Raw genomic sequence first — 19,170 nt, 5'->3', positions numbered from 1 at the left:
ACTTATATTGAAGCAGATCAACTAACCTATATCCAATGTGTTCAAATTTATCTAATTATCTTATGAATTTTCAAACAGTTTGCTTACATTTTAATGAGAATTCTAATAATGCCCAAATAATTGATGAGTCTCCTTTGTTGGTTTTACATGTTAACCAATTAAAAAACTTTATATGCTGTTTTATATACAACTTTAGACAGCTGAATCAGAATAAAAATAAAGTCATAATAGTCTAGAAGGTTAGTGTTGAACACTCCTATGCCAAATACTTTACTGCATGTTTAGACAAATTTTGGGTTGGTTTTTAAAATCAAAATATATTTCCTTAGTTTACTAACCCATGCAATTACATACTTGAGGAAGGACTTCTCCTCAGAGATATACATAAAAATGGCAATGTCTGTCTAGGCTCTAGTGTTGCTAAAATAAATCAGCATTAATGATACTACAGGAGAATAAATGAATACCATGTTCATTCAGAAACCTTTAGATGTTGCTTTCGTGTATCCTTGTGTCATTGAAAACAGGCTTTTTTTCTCATAAAAAGATCATGGTTAACTGTCTTAAAGAGTAACCAGCTGATATTTTAGCTTCAGAGAGAAAGATAATTTGAGATGCTTTCAACCGCTCCATGCCAGGTGGAGGAGGATGTATTTTCTATTACTCTCTGATGTAAGGAGAAAGGTCACATTATAATCATAATAACTTTTATATTTATAATTTCATCTAACAGTAAACCATTTATACTGTGTTAGGAAATATTTACTAATTTTACTCTTATTATATTGGAATTTTATATCTGGATGAAGGGGTAGAAAAGGCAGTAGTAATCAAAGGAACTTGATTTTGGTATTATGCAATTGCTTTTTGGCTATGAAATTTGGGACAAATTTCTTAAACTTTGAACATCCATCCCATCAATTTTATAGTGTGTCAAACAAATTTACATCATAAAATTGCTTGAAAATAAAGTAGCAGTATTTATAATACATAGAAAATAGTAAATGTTATAAAATTAATGCTTTAGGAATCATTATTCTGAGGAATACAACAAATCTCAAAGGATTCCCTGGTTTAAAATTCTGCTGCTAAAGAGAAGATTGCTTTCATTAAATACATAATATGTGTCAGGTACTATACTATATTTTACTGTGTGTGTATGTGTTTATGTGGGCATAATTTGAATCTAAAAATGAAAATATAATGTTAGAATTTTGAGCCCAATCCTACAAATAAGAAAACTAATCTCACAAAAGTTTAGTTACTTCTTATCTGTTTTCCACATGGCCATCGGAAATACATCAAAGAGAAAAATTCAACTTTTCTTTTACTGGACTATTCACAGTGGTTTAGTAGAAAATTTTGGATTTTAAGAAATCTTTATCTTTTGAAATAATACTATTGAAGACTGGGAATGAGGTGCCATTATAGTCAAAGAGATTAAAATAATTTAAGACTTGTGTTTCCAGTTATGATAGAGTAGCTGGCACCAAGCTAGTCCTCCTGCCTTAAAAAGTCACAAATGGACAAAAATATATAGCAGTGTTCTCAGGTATTATAAAACAAGCAAAGAAATTCTGCAGAACTGAGAGAATAGAAATTGAATTAAGTGAGCTCCAAATGGTCTTAGTTGTAGGTCTGGGTGCAATTTCCTGTTTGTGGCATAGGTTGTAAGCACCCAGTCAGAGTACGGTTCTACTTTGAAGTAGAGGTGGCAGAGATCTGAGTTAAGAGGAGCTGAATCAGTTGGAACTTGTGATGCCTGGCTCTAGAGAAGGAGCTATATTGAGGGGGTCTCCAAAGCTCTGTGTTGAGGTTTGCCATGAGTTCTTGGCTGAAGACTGGACTGTGCACATGCAAGGGAGAGTACACGTGGCTAAACAGAGAATGGTTACTCTAAAATTGAAAACTGAATAGAAGTACTAGAAATCAAGTAGTGTGGGAAATAGTGGAATACTGGTCCATCCATAGTGTACATACAAAGTTAACAAGTCATTAACACCCTGAGAATCCAGCTGAGACACTAGAAATGTCTAATATTACAATCAAAAACCACCCTTTAGTAAGTCTTTCTTTAGATTTATTCACTAGATCTTAAACAAACCAACAAAACATACCGTAGACAGAGTTTGGAGGTTGAGGGGCTTGTGTAACATCTTGGATCTTCTCTAAAATAAAATGTAAAACAAAGCCTACTAAATTATTCAAGATGATCAACCACTAATTAGACTACTTACTAGAACAAAAATACATATTTTCAGAAGAAAAAACATACTCCTAATCTCTATAACAAATCATGAACAATGTCCAGTATGCAAAAATTACTAAATAGGCAAAGAAATAAGAAAACAGGATTCCTAGGCAGGAAGTTAGACATTGCCTGTAGAAACAAATCAATGCCAAGAAGGTTCACATGTTGGTTTTAGCAAAAATATTTTAAGGCAGCTATTATATCCAAAGAACTAAAGGAATATATGCTGAAATAATTAAAGAATAGTATGATCATAATGAGTGAACATTTAGGAATTCTAAGTAGAGAAAAGAGAAAAATCAGAAAATAAACCAAATGTAAAATCTAGAATTGAAAGCTGCAATAACTAAACAGAAAAATTCACTGGTTAGCTTTAATAAAGAATTGAAAATAGCAGAATAGTCTGTAAACTTGATGAGAAATCAACAGAAAATATTTAATATAAGGTACAGAAAGAAAACAGTTTAGGGCTTCCCTGGTGGTGCAGTGGTTAAGAATCCACCTGTCAATGCAGGGAACATGGGTTCGAGCCCTGGTCCGGGAAGATCCCACATGCCACGGAGCAACTAAGCCCGTGTGCTACAACTATTGAGCCTGAGCTCTAGAGCCTGCGCACCACAACTACTGAGCCCACATGCCACAACTACTGAAGCCCATGCACCTATAGCCTGTGCTCTGCAACAAGAGAAGACACTGCAATGAGAAGCCTGCACACTGCAACGAAGAGTAGCCCTTGCTCGCCACAAGTAGAGAAAGCCCGTGCACAGCAACAAAGACCCAATGCAGCCAAAAATAAAGAAATTAAATAAATAAATTTTAAAAAAGAATAGTTTAATAAAATGCACAAAACATGAGGCATCTCTGGAAAAATAAGAAATGGTCAAATATTTAGAAGAAGAAAATATTGAGAATGGAAGAAATATTTTTTGAAGACACTATAAGAGAAACTTTCCCAAATTCAATGAAAAACAGTGACTTACAGATCTAAGCTCAAAAATACTAATTTAGGAAAAAAACCCACAAAAACCTATGCACATCAGAGTCAAATTGCTGGAATGCTATTATAAAGAGGAAATATGGAAATCATACAGAGAAAAATACATATTACATTAAGAAGATCAAAAATAATATTTCTTTTGGAGAAAGTAGGAAAAATAATAAATATCAGAACATAAATCAAAGAAATTTAAAAGAGACACTCAATACAGAAAATTAATAAATTCAAAAGTCATTTTTAGGACAAATTAATAAAAATTTTAAGCCCATAATAAGATTGTCTAGAAATGAAAAGAGAGGGAACATATATCTTACAAATATTAGGAACAAAATTGTATGTGACTGTAAATCAATTAGAAATTAAATATTAAAATGAAGTATTAAGAAAAATTCATGCTAGTAAAGTTGACAACATAGACAGTACTTGGTAACAATTTACCAAAACTTACAAAGAAAAAATATGAAGAGCTATTTACTATTCAATTAATAGTAAATTATTATTTGAATTTAAAATCGAAATACATATGAAAAATATCAAGCCCAGATGCTAACACTATTGAATTCTACAAAAATTATAAGAAAGTAATCATACAAAATTTAGATAAACTCTTTCAGTAAAGGAACATTACCCAATTTACTTTACAAGGCCAGTATAATACTGATAAAATAATCTGACAAAGATATTTAAGGAAAAAAAATATCCTCCTAGAACATATATGCAAATGCATTTAACAAGATATTAGTAAATTGAAGTCAGCACTATATAAAAAGGATAATCTATCATGACCAGCAAGATTTACCCCAAGAATGAAAGGTTCATTCAACAATCAAAAATCAATCAACAGAGTTCACCATATTAACAGGAAAAAAGAAAGAAAAGCACACAGTTATCTCAATAGAAAGAGTAGAAAGAATATTTGAATAAATATGCCACATGTTTATCATAAAAACCTTCAACAAACTCAGAGCAGAGTTAACCTTTCTCAACCTTATAAAGAGCATCTACTAAAACCCTACAGCTAACATCATAGTTAATGACCAAAGACTAATTGCTTTCTCTTTTAAAATAGCCACAATTCAGGGATGATTGATCTCATCATTTTATTCAGTTTTGTACTAGATTCCTAGCCAATGTAATATGTAATAAAAACAAAAGGTGAAAAAGAGAGGGCAATGAAAGAAATGTCTCTATTTCCCAAATTTTCGCCTAAAAAACCATGAAGAATCTACCCCCCAAAACTATTAGAATTAATTAGTGGATATAGCAAGACTTTATAATGTAAATAAAGTAATAACCAAAATACGGAAAATATTTTAAAATACAACTTAGTATAGCATCAAAATCATGAAATATATGAAATTACATTTAAGAAAGGATTTGTAAGACTTCTACATAGAAAATTACAAAATAAGCTGAGGGAAAATATAAAGATTTAAATAAATGTGGACATATGCCATTTAATATTGGAAAAAATATATTTTAAGATATTCCTCAAATTTAGAGTCACCAAAATCCATTTCCAAAATCTCAATTGATGAGATTTTCTAAAATTTACATTGTAATGCAAAGGATCTAGAACAGCCAGAGAGGGAGAGAGAGAGGAAGGGAGGGAGGGAGAAAGAGAGAGAGAGAGAATGAGATATTGAGAAAGAGAAATTAAAAGAAGAAATTTGAAGAATAAAAACTACTTGACTACAAAACTATTATTAATCAAGAAAGTGTGATATTGGTTTAAGAAAACGACATATAAATCAATGGAAAAGTATAGAGAGTACAGAAATAGAAAATAAATACACACACACACACACACACACACACACACACAAACATTATTTAATTTTCTACAAAAGTAACTCATGGGAGAAATAATTTTATCTTCAGTAAACCATTTAAAAAAATCTGTTAAATAACACATCTATCCCTACCTCACAGTGTATACCAACATCTGTTCATAAAGTCTAACATTCTAAATTTTTAAAAAAATACATAGAATATCTTCACAAGAAAGCAATTATTTGTCTCATAGTACACACACACACACACACACACACACACAAAACACTCATATTTGAAAGGTAATATTGTGGAATATCGTGGTTAAATTGGACTTCATGAATATTAAGAATTTTACTCTTCAAAATATAATTGAAAAAAATTAAAGGGCAATTTTACTCTTCAAAATATAATTGAAAAAAATTAAAGGGCAAACAGCTGGGAGAAACTGTTTGCATAAAAATATCTGTCAAAGAACTTGTATCCAGAATATTTTTATAAAGAACTCTAATAACTCAATAATACAAGGACAAATAATCCAATAAAAATGGTCAAAAACTAGAACACGTATCTCAAAAAAATATGTAGAAAAGACCAAAACACATATGAAAACAGTATCAGCATCATTAGTCAATAGAGAAATTTTAAAATAAAACACTGGAACATTATTTAGCAATAAAAACCAAGAAACTACCAATACAGACTACATGGAAGACTCTCAAAAAGTTTATGCTGAGTGAAGGAAGCGCCTATGCTGGAAACAAAATGCAGATACTGTAACACACCATGTATATAGAATTTTAGAGACAGCAAAATTTAATTTATAGTGACAGAAATCATATCAGCGCTTTCCTGCAGTGAAGAAAAACTTGGCTGCAAAGGGGCACGAGAGAATTTTCTGGGGTGAAGAAAATACTCTATATCTTGATTGGAGATACCTGTGTCAAAACTTGAACCTTACAAACTTATCATGCACATTTAATTGTAATCATATATGCAATAAAGTTGAAAACAATATAGTGATAACATGAGAGTGGATGTCAGAGTCAAGAATAACATGATACAGTCCTTTGTTTTTAACATAGGCATTCACTTCTAAATCTCAATTACTATCCACCACAAGCATAGGTACTGAATTTGATATTACAGATAATGAAATCAGAATCCATAGACATTCATTAGTCTCAAGACTCTCACCTTGTCTCAGAACCCTCACCTAGTACCAGGACATATCAGAATTATTTTCTTTAAAGAGGAACTCACAGTTGAAAATATGTTTAAAATGTGTAAATTGCATTATACAAAAATTGTTTTGAATCCCTTTGAAGCATTTTTACAGGACTAACAACTCTTTTTTTGTCTATGTAGTTATTCTATTCTCACTTATTTTTCTATAAATTGAGTAATGAAAAAATTGATATTTGAAAATATGAAAATCTTTGGAGCTGGAGAGGGGTTTGATTATCAAAGTGACATCTGAGTAAATCGGATAAGTTGAAGGTTTCGTAGAAAAACACCTTGAGGAACCTCAACTGTTGACATGATTTCTTTCAGCATGAGAAGCAGCGTGTATATTTCAAAACTGAAACTATATTGTATTTAATATGTCATCCCCTTTACTGTGCTGTGAAACTGCACTTTACTGTTAAACAGTGGGAGTGTAAATTAACAGCCTGGTTTAGTCTACAGTCATAATCAAATCCCAGCGCTCCAGGGAACAGAGCATGTCTGACAAATGAAAACAAAATAAAGCAAAAAGAAGAGTCAATGTACTGTGCACCCACACTTCCACCATTAAACTACAATTTATTTCTGGTGTATGGCAACAGTTCTATAGTGATAGTGGTTTGGAACCTTGACAAAGTCAAACCATTTTGTCACATGTTATTCACTTCTAAACCAAGGAAGCACTATACCAAATTAAGTTGCTTGCAAACCCCTTACTCATCAAAATCTGATGGATTTATTTATCACAATTATCATAATTTTGTTAGTTTATTTCTTTATTTATATGGGTCCTTAGTAAGGAACAAAGCCATATTAACACCCAAATCCTTGACCTTTAAAGCCTATTCTCTTTTTGCTAAGACAAAAGGGAAATACCAGGGAGACCTTACAAATCCCCAGGAGAAGTGACTTATTTCACTTGAAATAAGTAAAGGGGACATTTTGGCTAGTATTTATAATTGATGGAAGATGTAGGAAGGGGCAAAACACCACAAGTATCAATGATTTAAGACTGTGAAAAGAAAAAAGAAGAGATTCAATTTTTCCTGGTCACTCATGTGGAAAGAGGAGTGTTATTAATATTGCACATTCAAATCAAGGTCTATCTTTAGAACATTTTTATGTCACCAAGATTTCAGACACACCTCTACTCATAACAGTTAGAAATAAATGAGCCATAGTAGATCACAGAGATCATTCTATGCCACATTCACTTCAGTTTTCCTGGGAGCAGATGTATGAATGATCTTAACCAGAAGACCAAAAGAATACTCCATTTCAGAATTCATGACAGTTATTATAATTTCAAAAAAAAATAAACAGAAACAAAACAGATACCAATAACAGATGGTCTAAAAATTACTGTGCACATTTTATGTATAATTGTACTAAATGCCACGGTATAAAAAGAATGACAAAAAGGAGAAAAACGGAATATTAAAGCTAGAGATCGGATAATTTTTAATGAATTTCTTACTTTGGAGCTCCATTTACTTGTAAATTACTTGATAATTTTGATATGCTGCATTTAATTTTGTAAAATATTTTGTTACTGCAAAGATTACCTATTTTATTTTGTATCATATAGCTTTCATCATATTTTGTGTATTCTATTACTCTTTTTAATTTCAGTATTAAGTCTCTATATAGCAAATTGCATGCCTAAGTCACATTTTAAATGGTATTAAAACTTGATTTCCCATAATACAGACTCACAATTTGTATGTTTGCTTACTGAATTTAAGTAATCCATATGTAGTTAAAATAACCTAATATAGATCCAGTACACTTGGTATTTATACAGCTAGTAATTTGGCAAAAAGGATTTTCCTCAAAACCTTAATGTTCCTCATCCTCACTGAAGAAAACTAGGGATTTATGCTTCCTTTCACCTTCTGTTCCATCTGACTCTCAGACTATCAGCCTCACAACAAAAGGCCATTTCTTCATGAACATAGACCTCTTTGGTCCTAGGGCAAGTCATTGACTTAGCCTAATTCCACAATCAGAAAAGTCATTTAATAAATGTCTTGATAAAAATGCATGAGCAGCTGTTTCTTTATAAAAAGAAGTAAACTAGAGTGAGGGTCTTAGGGGGAGAAAGTGAGGGAAGATTCTGGAATTAACGATTGAGTAGGACAGGCAAAAATATGTAGGAGGTTGATGTTGACTAAATCGCCATTCCCACAGAGGAAAACATACTTAAAACTCTTCAAATGAATAACAATAAACATCTATAGAAAAGTGATTTTCTACCTTCTTGGCTAATTACTTTTGCTTTCCTTGTAAATGTATATCTACCTATCATCTGTCATCTATCTATCTATCTATCTATCTACCTATCATCTATCATCTGTCTATCTACCTGTCTATCATCTATCTAAATATCTAAATATCTTTTGATCCATCTAGTACATATTTTTTCAGTCTTGTCATCTGAACGTATCATGATTACAATATTTCATGCGAAGTTAGGAGATTGGTAAGGGACTCTAGGATTAAACAGCCATTAATAGTATCTTAAATTCTCTGGATGCAAATAAAATTTATTACACTGTCAATCCTTTACTCTTTTATTTAGAATATATACATAAACATGTATAAATACATAAGAAACACAACTACTGTCATAAACTGGCTTGCATATTTAATTAATTCTTAAAATGTTGTTGATTAATGACATTATGTACAAATGCAATTCCTGATAATCAATTCTGAAATTATTACTTATCAGATGTTATATTTTAGACTGTAAAGAAATTGAAGTTAATTATAGCTTTAAAATAAAATACTACACATTATTTAGTGCCTAATTTATTTATTTTTTACATCTTTATTGGAGTATAATTGCTTTACAATGTTCTGTTAGTTTCTGCTGTAAAACAAAGTGAATCAGCTATAGGTATACATACATCCACATATCCTTTCTCTCTTGCGTCTCCCTCCCACCCTCCCTATCCCACCACTCTGGTCACAAAGCACCGAGCTGATCTCCCTGTGCTATGCGGCTGCTTCCCAATAGATATCTGTTTTACATTTGGTACTGTACATATGTCAGTGCTACTCTCTCACTTCGTCCCAGCTTACCCTTCCCTGCCCCACTGTGTCCTCAAGTCCATTCTCTACGTCTGTGTCTTTATTCCTGTCCCATCCCTAGGTTTATCAGAACCATCTATTTTTAAGATTCCATATATATGTGTCAGCATACGGTATTTGTTTTTCTCTTTCTGACTCACTTCACACTGTATGACAGATTCTAGGTCCAGCCAGCTCATTACAAATAACTCAATTCTGTTTTTTTATGGCTGAGTAATATTCCATTGGATATATGTGACACATCTTCTTTATCCATTCATCTGTCGATGGACACAGGTTGTTTCAATGTCCTGGCTATTGTAAACAGTGCTGCAGTGAACATGGTGGTGTACGTCTCCTTCAGAATTATGGTTTTCTCAGGGTCTATGCCCAGTAGTGGGATTGCTGGGTCATATGGTAGTTCTATTTTTAGTTTAATAAGGAACCTCCATACTGTTCTCCATAGTGGCTGTATCAATTTACATTTCACCAACAGTGCAAGAGGGTTCCCTTTTCTCCACACCCTCTCCAGTATTTATTATTTGTAGATTTTTTGATGATGGCCCTTCTGACTGGTGTGAGGTGATACCTTATTGTAGTTTTGATTTGCATTTCTCTAATGATTAGTGATGTTGAGCATCCTTTCATGAGTTTGTTGGCAATCTGTATATCTTCTTTGGAGAAAGGTCTATTTAGTTCTTCTGCCCATTTTCGGACTGGGTTTTTTGTTTTTTTGATATTGAGCTGAATGACCTCTTTGTATATTTTGGAGATAAATCCTTTGTCAGTTGCTTCATTTGCAAATATTTTCTCCTACTCTGAGGGATGTCTTTCATCTTGCTTATGGTTTCCTTTGTTATGCAAAAGCTTTAAGTTTCATTAGGTCCCATTTGTTTATTTTTGTTTTTATTTCCATTTCTCTAGGATGTGGGTTTAAAAGGATATTGTTGTGATTTATGTCAAAGAGTTCTGCCTATATTTTCCAAGAGTTTTATAGTATCTGGTCTTACATTTAGATCTTTAATCAATTTTGAGTTTATTTTTGTGTATGGTGCTAGGAAGTGTTCTAATTTCATTGTTTTATATGTAGCTGTCTGGTTTTCCTAGCACCATTTATTGAAGGGGCTGAATTTTCTCCATTGTATGTTCTTGCCTCCTTTGTCAAAGATATGGTGACCATATGTGCGTGGGTTTATCTCTGGGCTTTCTATCCTGTTCCATTGATTTATATATCTGTTCTTGTGCCACTACCATACTGTCCTGACTACTGTAGCTTTGTAGTATAGTCTGAAGCCAGGGAGCTTGATACCTCCAGCTCAATTTTTCTTTGTCAAGATTGTTTTGGCTATTTGGGGTCTTTTGTGTTTCATACAAATTGTGTAATTTTTTTGTACTGGTTCTGTGAAAAATGCCATTGGTAGTTTGATGCGGATTGCATTGAATCTAGATTGCTTTGGGTAGTAGAGTCATTTTCACAATGTTGATTCTTCCAATCTAAGAACATGGCATATCACTCCATCTGTTTGTATCATCTTTAATTTCTTTCATCAGTGTCTTACAGTTTTCTGCATACAGCTCTTTTGTCTCCTTAGGTAGGTTTATTCCTCAGTATTTTATTCTTTCTGTTGCAGTAGTAAATGGGAGTGATTCCTTAATTTCTCTTTCAGATTTTTCATCGTTAGTGTATAGGAATGCAAGAGATGTCTTTGCATTAATTTTGTATCCTGCTACTTTACCAAATTCATTGATTAGCTCTAGTAGTTTTCTGGTAGCATCTTTAGGATTCTCTATGTATAGTATCATGTCATCTGGAAACAGTGACAGCTTTGCTTTTTCTTTTCCAATTTGGATTCTTGTATTTCCTTTTCTTCTCTGATTGCTGTGGCTAAGACTTCCAAAACTATGTTGAATAATAGTGGTGAGAGTGGGCACCCTTTTCTTCTTCCTGATCTTAGAGGAAACGGTTTCAGTTTGTCACCATTGAGAATGATGCTGGCTGTGGGTTTATCACATATGGCCTTTATTATGTTGAGGTAGGTTCCCTCTATCCCCACTTTCTGGAGAGTTTTTATCATAAATGGGTGTTCAAGTTTCTCAAAAACTTTTTCTGCATCTATTGAGATTATCAATTGGTTTTTATACTTCAGTGTGTTAATATGGTGTATCACATTGATTGATTTGAATATATTGAAGAATCCTTGCATTCCTGGGATAAACGCCACTTGATGATGGTGTATGATCCTTTTAATGAGCTGTTGGATTCTGTTTGCTAGAATTTTGTTGGGGAGTTTTGCATCTATTTTCATCAGTGATATTGGCCTGTAGTTTTCTTTTTTTTGTGACATTTTTGCCTGGTTTTAATATCACGTGATGGTGGCCTTGTAGAATGAGTTTGAGAGTGTTCCTTCGTCTGCTATATTTTGGAAGAGTTTGAGAAGGATAGGTGTTAGCTCTTCTCTAAATGTTTGATAGAATTTGCCTGTGAAGCCATCTAATCCTGGCTTTTTTTGTTGGAAGATTTTTAATCACAGTTTCAATTTCAGTGCTTATGATTGGTTTGTTCATATTTTCTTTCTTCCTGCTTCAGTCTTGGAAGGCTGTACTTAGCTAAGAATTTGCCCATTTTTTCCAGTTTGTCCATTTTATTCACGTATAGTTGCTTGCAGTAGTCTCTCATTATCCTTTCTATTTCTGCAGTGTCAGTTGTTACTTCTCCTTTTTCATTTCTAATTCTGTTGATTTGAGTCTTCTCCCCTTTTTTTCTTGCTGAGTCTAGCTAATGGTTTATCAATTTCATCTGCTCAAATAACCAGCTTTTAGATTTATTGATCTTTGCTGTTGTTTCCTTCATTTCTTTTTCATTTATTTCTTATCTGATCTTTAAGATTTCTTTCCTTCTGCTAACTTTGGGTTATTTTTGTTCTTCTTTCTCTAATTGCTTTAGGTGTAGGTTAGGTTGTTTATTTGAGATTTTTCTTACTTCTTGAGGTAGGATTGTATTGCTATAAACTTCCCTCTTAGAACTGCTTTTGCTGCATCCCATAGGTTTTCAGTTGTCATGTTTTCATTGTCATTTGTTTCTAGGTATTTTTTGATTCCCTCTTTAATTTCCTCAGTGATCTCTTGGTTATTTGGTAGCATATTGTTTAGCCTCCATATGTTTTTATTGTTTACAGATTATTTCCTGTAATTGGTATCTAGTCTCATAGCGTTGTGGTCAGAAAAGATACTTGATACGATTTCAATTTTCTTAAATTTACCGATTGATTTGTGCCCCAAATTATGATCTATCCTGGAGAATGTTCCATGTGCACCTGAAAAGAAAGTGTATTCTGTTGTTTTTGGATGGAATGTCCTATAAATATGAATAAGTCCATCTTGTCTAATGTGTCATTTAAAGCGTGTGTTTCCTTATTTATTTTCATTTTGGATGATCTGTCCATTGGTGAAAGTCCCCTACTATTACTGTGTTACTGTCAATTTCCCCTTTTGTGGCTGTTAGCATTTGTCTTATGTATTGAGGTGCTCCTATATTTGGTGCATAAACATTTACAATTGTTATATCTTCTTCTTGGATTGATCCCTTGATCATTATGTACTCTCCTCCTTTGTCTCTTGTAATAGTCTTTATTTTATAGTCCATTTTGCCTGATATGAGAATTGTTACTCCAGCTTTCTTTTGATTTCCACTTGCATGTAATACCTTTTTCCATCCCCTCACTTTCAGTCTGTATGCTAATCTAGGGCTGAAGCGGGTCTCCTGTACACAGCATATATATGGGTCTTGTTTTTGTATCCATTCAGGTAGTCTGTGTCTTTTGGTAGGAGCATTTAATCCATTTACTTTTAAGGTAAATGTCGATATGTATGTTCCTATTACTATTTTCATTTTGGGGGTGTTTGTTTTTATAGGTCTTTTTCTTCTCTTGTGTTTCCCACCTAGAGAAGTTCCTTTAGCAGTTGTGGTAAATCTAGATATGTAGTGCTGAATTCTCTTAACTTTTGCTTGTCTATAAAAGTTTTAATTTCTCCATCACATCTGAATGAGTTCCTTGCTGGGTAGAGTAATCTTAGTTGTAGGTTTTTCCCTTTCATCACTTTAAATATGTCCTGCCACTCCCTTCTGGCTTGCAGAGTTTCTGCTGACAGATCAGCTGTTAACCTTGTGGGGATTCCCTTGCATGTTATTTGTTGCTTTTCCCTTGCTGCTTTTAATATTTTTTCTTTGTATTTAATTTTTGATAGTTTGATTCATATGTGTCTTGGCGTGTTTCTCCTTGGATTTATTCTGTATGGGACTCTCTGCCCTTACTGGACTTGATTGACTATTTCCTTTCCCATGTTAGGGACGTTTTTGACTATAATCCGTTCAAATATTTTCTCAGACCCTTTCTTTTTCTCTTCTTCTTCCAGGACCCCTATAATTCAAATGTTGGTACATTTAATGTTTTCCCAGAGGTCTCTGAGACTGTTCTCAATTCTCTTCATTCTTTTTTCTTTATTCTGGTCTATGGTAGTTACTTCCACTATTCTATCTTCCAGGTCACTTTTGCGTTTTTCTGCCTCCATTATTCTGCTATTGATTCCTTCTAGAGTATTTTTAATTTCATTTATTGTGTTGCTCATCATTGTTTGTTTGCTCTTTAGTTCTTCTAGGTCCTTGTTAAGCATTTCTTATATTTTTCCATTCTATTTCCAAGATTTTGGATCATCTTTACTATCATTACTCTGAATTCTTTTTCAGGTGGACAGCCTATTTCCTCTTCATTTGTTTGGTCTGGTGGGTTTTTACCTTGCTCCTTCCTCTGCTGGATAATTCTCTGTCTTCTCATTTTGTTTAAATTACTGTGTTTGTGTTATCCTTTTCACAGGCTACTGGTTTGTAGTTCCTCTTATCTTTGGTGTCTGCCCCCAGTGTGTGAGGTTGTTTCAGTGGCTTCCATAGGCTTCCTGGTGGGGGGGACGGGTGCCTGTGTTCTGGTGGGTGGAGCTGGATCTTGCCTCTCTGGTAGGCAGGGCTGTGACTGGTGGTGTGTTTTGGGGTGTCTGTGAACTTAGTATGATTTTAGGCAACCTCTCAGCTAATGCGTGGGGTTGTGTTCGTATCTTGCTAGTTGTTTGGCATGGGGCATCCACCATTGAAGCTTGCTGGCCATTGGGTGGAGCTGGGTCTTAGTATTGAGATAGAGATCTCTGGGATAGCTCTCTCCGAGTAATATTACATGGGGCTGGGAGGTCTCTGGTGGTCCAATGTCCTGGACTCAGATCTCCAACCTTGGAGGCTTAAGCCCAACACCTGGCTGGAGCACCAAGACCCTGCCAGCTGCATGGCACAGAAGAAAAGGAAGAAAAAAAAAAAGAACAGATAGAAACCCAAAACAAATGGTAAAAGCAAAACTGAACAGACAGAAATCACACAAAGAAACAAACACACTTATAAAAAGAAAAAAGCAAACAAAAACCAAGAAACAAAAAACGGACAGAACCCCAAGACAAATGCTAAAAGCAAAACTAACAGACAAAATCACACAAAGAAACATACACACACACACTAACAAGAAGAGAAAAAAAAAAAAGGAAGAGAGCAACGAAAGCAATAAACAAACCCACCAATGAAAGCAAGCACTAAAAACTAAACTAAGATAAACATAAAACCAAAAATAAATCAAACGCAGAAAGCAAACCCCAAGTCTACATTTGTTCTCAAATCCACCGCTTCAGTTTTGGGAACATTCATTGTTTATTCAGGTATTCCACAGATGCAGGGTTTATCAAGGTGATGGCAGGGATTTAATCTGCTGCTCCAGAGGCTGCATGGAGAAATTTCCCTTTCTCTTGTTTGTTCGCACAGCTCCTGGGGTTCAGCTTTGGTTTTTGGCCCTGCCTCTGCATGTAGGCTGCCCTCAGGCGTCTGTTCCCTGCCCAGAGAGGAGGGGGTTAAAGCAGTGGCTGATTAGGGCTCCCTTGTTCACTCAAGCCAGGGAGAGGGAAAGGTACAGTAGTGTTAATTGGAATGTGGGGTGAGCCTGCAGTGGCTGGCGTTGTCATTGCAACAGCCTGAGGTGCACAGTGTGTTCCCCTGGGGAAGTTGGCCCTGGATCACAGGACCCTGGCAGTGGCATGCTGCACAGGCTGCCAGGGGGGTGTGGGTAGTGACCTGTGCTTGCACACAGGATTCTTGGTGGCAGCTGCGGTAGCGGTCGCAGTCTTTGCTCGCCTCTGGGGTCCAAGATGATATCCACATATCGTGCCCGTGTCTGGAGCTCACTTAGGCAGTGCTCTGCCGTCTGTGGGCACATGGAGCAGGAAGCCCCTCTCCTCATGCACCCCAAAACAATGGTCTCTTGCCTCTCCGGCAGGTCCAGACTTTTTCCCAAACTCCCTCCCAGCGAGCTGTGGCACACTAGCCCCTTTCAAGCTGTCTTCACACAACCAACCCCAGTCTTCTCCTTGGGGTCTGACATCCGAAGCCCAAGCCTTAGCTCCCAGGCCCCACGCGCCCCGGTGGGTGAGCAGACAAGTGTCTCAGGCTGGTGAGTGCTGGCTGGCACTGATCCTTTGTGCAGGAATCTCTCCACTTTGCCCTCTGCACCCCTGTTGCTGCACTCTCCTCTGTGGCTCCAAAGCTTCCCCACCACCATCCCTGCCAATGAAGGGGCTTCTTAGTGTGTGGAAACTTTTCTTCCCTCACAGCTCCCTCCCAGAAGTGCAGGTCCATCCCTATTCTTTTGTCTCTGTTTTTTTTTATTCTTTTTCCCTACCCAGGTATGCTGGGATTTTCTTGCGTTTTGGGAATTCTGAGGTCTTCTGCCAGCGTTCAGTAGGTGTTCTGTAGGAGTTGTTCCACATGTAGATGTATTTTTGATGTATTTGTGGGGAGGAAGGTGATCTCCACATTTACTACTCTGACATCTTGAAGGTCTCTTCTTAGTGTATAATTTTTATATATTTTTTATTTTTAGGTACTAATTTTTCTATTTTTTTCTAAAAAGCATAAAGTTGAATTTGCATCCTTTAATTATGTTTAATCCTATCTTCCTTTATATTCATATTTATGTTTCTGTAGTCACTCATTATCTGAGTGTTTCAGACCATTCATTATTTCAAATTTTAATAAGATATAAAAAGAAATATACATTGAACTAAAGAACATACCACAAGTAATTATCAGAAAAAATACAAATATACCAATGATTACACATGCGATTAATAAAACCTCAAAATGATTTTGATAAATTAGTTATGTTCTTTTATTTGACTCATTATTCACTCAAAATAAATGGAGATTAATATATTTATTTACTACATATGTAACTCCCACAACTTGTCTTATAGTTAGAAAAATGCAGAATTATCTGCATTTGGTCTATTTCTCTTCTGATTAAATAAAGACTGCATATAGGCTTTTGCTTTCTTCTTGATGAAATAATACATCTTTTATTTATATACTGAAACATTTTAGTTCCCAGATGGCAACATCTAAGCAGCTTCTGAACTAACATCTTAAATTTCTTCTTAAGAGGAAACAACTAATGTTTAGGTGTTCAATGACTTTTTATTAATAAGGACACATTGACATTATCAAACTAAATTAGGAGAGATAAAATGATTAAAACAGACTTTTAAAATTTTGAGAATTTCTTCTTAACTAAAAAGCATGATTCTTATGAGTTTTCTTGCACAATGTTCTTTTAGCTCAGTATTACTTTTCTCTTTTTTCTTTTCTGAAAGTGACATCACCTTCCCTATTCCTCAGTGAAACTCTAAGTTTAAGAGAGTAGTTTTCTACATGTTGGCAGACCCTCTGGCTAAGTGTGTAAGCATTTCCCAAACCAAATCCCTGCTGATAAAAGGGTAAAGGCAAAACAGATGAATACTAGTGGATTCTGGCCAAGTTGGCTTTCCAGCCTCTGACTCAGTCAATATTTCTCAGTCTTTATTCAGGACACTAACATTACACTTTGACAGGATCTGATCTCCACTTATCCCCTGTGCAATAAAGTCCAAGGTAATAAATGAAATATAAAAGTTCATAGAGTGTGAACTTAATTTCATAGATTACTGTTTTCTGCTTACTGAAATAATTTGATTAGTATACCCAGAGATGCCATAGGGTTTCCCTTTATTAAAAGAAAAAAAAAAAAAAACTCTACAGATATGTTTTGATAGAAGACTACTTATGTGTCCTATAGTCCAGTAGGATTTATACTGGTGTTAATTTTGTTGATTTTTTAACATTGTCTTCCTATAATTTATAAGGTCAGTGCCATGGCCTGATAGTTCTTACAGTACCATCTGCCTCTCTCACCTGAATAACTGTTACATCTCCCACAGACCATATACATATGCTTTAACACAGCTCTCTGTCTCAGCCCTAGATTTGGAGATATGAGTTCACATCATATCATATCCTAAGGTTACATTAGAGCATGAATTCTGATTAGAGGAGACATCACCACCATGGGGACAAGAATTGGTTTTATGCATGAAAATAATCTGACTCATTTATGTATAAGCACAGATATTCATACAGCACATATCAGATCTGTGGTATTAAATTTTCTTAGGGGTTGATTAGGTTAAAATCTAAAACTTTCCCTTAGAGGATGATAATGAAAAAGAAAGAGGTTAAGAAACATTGATTTAGCATAAGGACCACTCATGTACAACACTGCTTTTTATGTTTTCTCAGATTGACAGGCTCAATGATTTGTCAGTCATCTAGAAGGTGTTTGTAGTCACATATTTACTGCTATGTGGCTCTAATATATCACCACCATTTTGTAATTCCTTACTTTGCTCTAAAACTTTATCAAAACTGAATTTGATGCAACTAGTATTCTTCTCAGGCTTAAGTATGATGCATGCCTAACTGTATATTTATTAATCAATATTATTTTCTCTTAACAATTAACTGAGTTCACAGAAAATAAAACAATAGTCACTTAGTCATAGAGGCTAGGAAGCTGGAGAAAATTACATGGAAAGAAATATCAAGCCAGAGGGCTAGGAGAGGCAAGAAAGAAAGGTGAATCATAGTGGCCAGAAAGCACTATGACAATTTAAATATTTGGAGGCAAAATAAAGAAAAAAATTCAGGCACTTAAGGATTCAGAAGGAGAAGTCCATGGGGCTAAGACAAATCTTCTTACTATGAAGTATTTTTAGGGACCAAAAATATTAAAATGTTAATAAGTTCTTAAAATATTACAAATCCATCTATTGTTTGCATTAACATCATTGGTCCAAGTAGTAGAATGGTTCTTGTAATAAAAATTCTGGGACAAAACAGGCCAAAGGAGTTTTGGCACTGAACTAAATCTTCAGCTTATCTAAACTGGGAATGTTGGAAAGACCTTTGATTTCATATTGAGTTCCTTTCTGAAGACAGTCAAGAAGCACAGGGAACAGGGAGTACTAGCAATGCTTAGGCAGCTGTGCATTTAAGAGCTAGTTAGTCCCAGGTGGAGCATAGTATCATGGATCATGAAGCAATCACTCTTTTTTCAATAAATTGCTCTTGTAAAGCGTTGCCCTTAAACTATCCTATTGGGAAAACAAGTCTTATATAGGGAGGGGAAAGGCCATGTGATAATTTCCAATAACACAACCTGAGACTCATTTTTGACATATAATTTGTTTCTTCCTGACATGGTATTTGGATGATTGCCAGAGACCATGCAACACGTGCATTTAATGTAGAAAAGACAGCTGCCAGGATATCCATTTTCATTGTCCCTCCAGAACAAATAAATAAATAAATAATCATCCATCATTTTATTATGTAAAGGATGGAAACATATGTATACTTGCAGAAAAAAATCAAGAGGAATTCATGTTCTCTGTT

Source organism: Balaenoptera ricei, chromosome 7 (genome assembly GCF_028023285.1).
Source record: "Balaenoptera ricei isolate mBalRic1 chromosome 7, mBalRic1.hap2, whole genome shotgun sequence".
Lineage (NCBI taxonomy): Eukaryota > Metazoa > Chordata > Mammalia > Artiodactyla > Balaenopteridae > Balaenoptera > Balaenoptera ricei.
Note: the sequence above shows the minus strand (reverse complement) of the source record.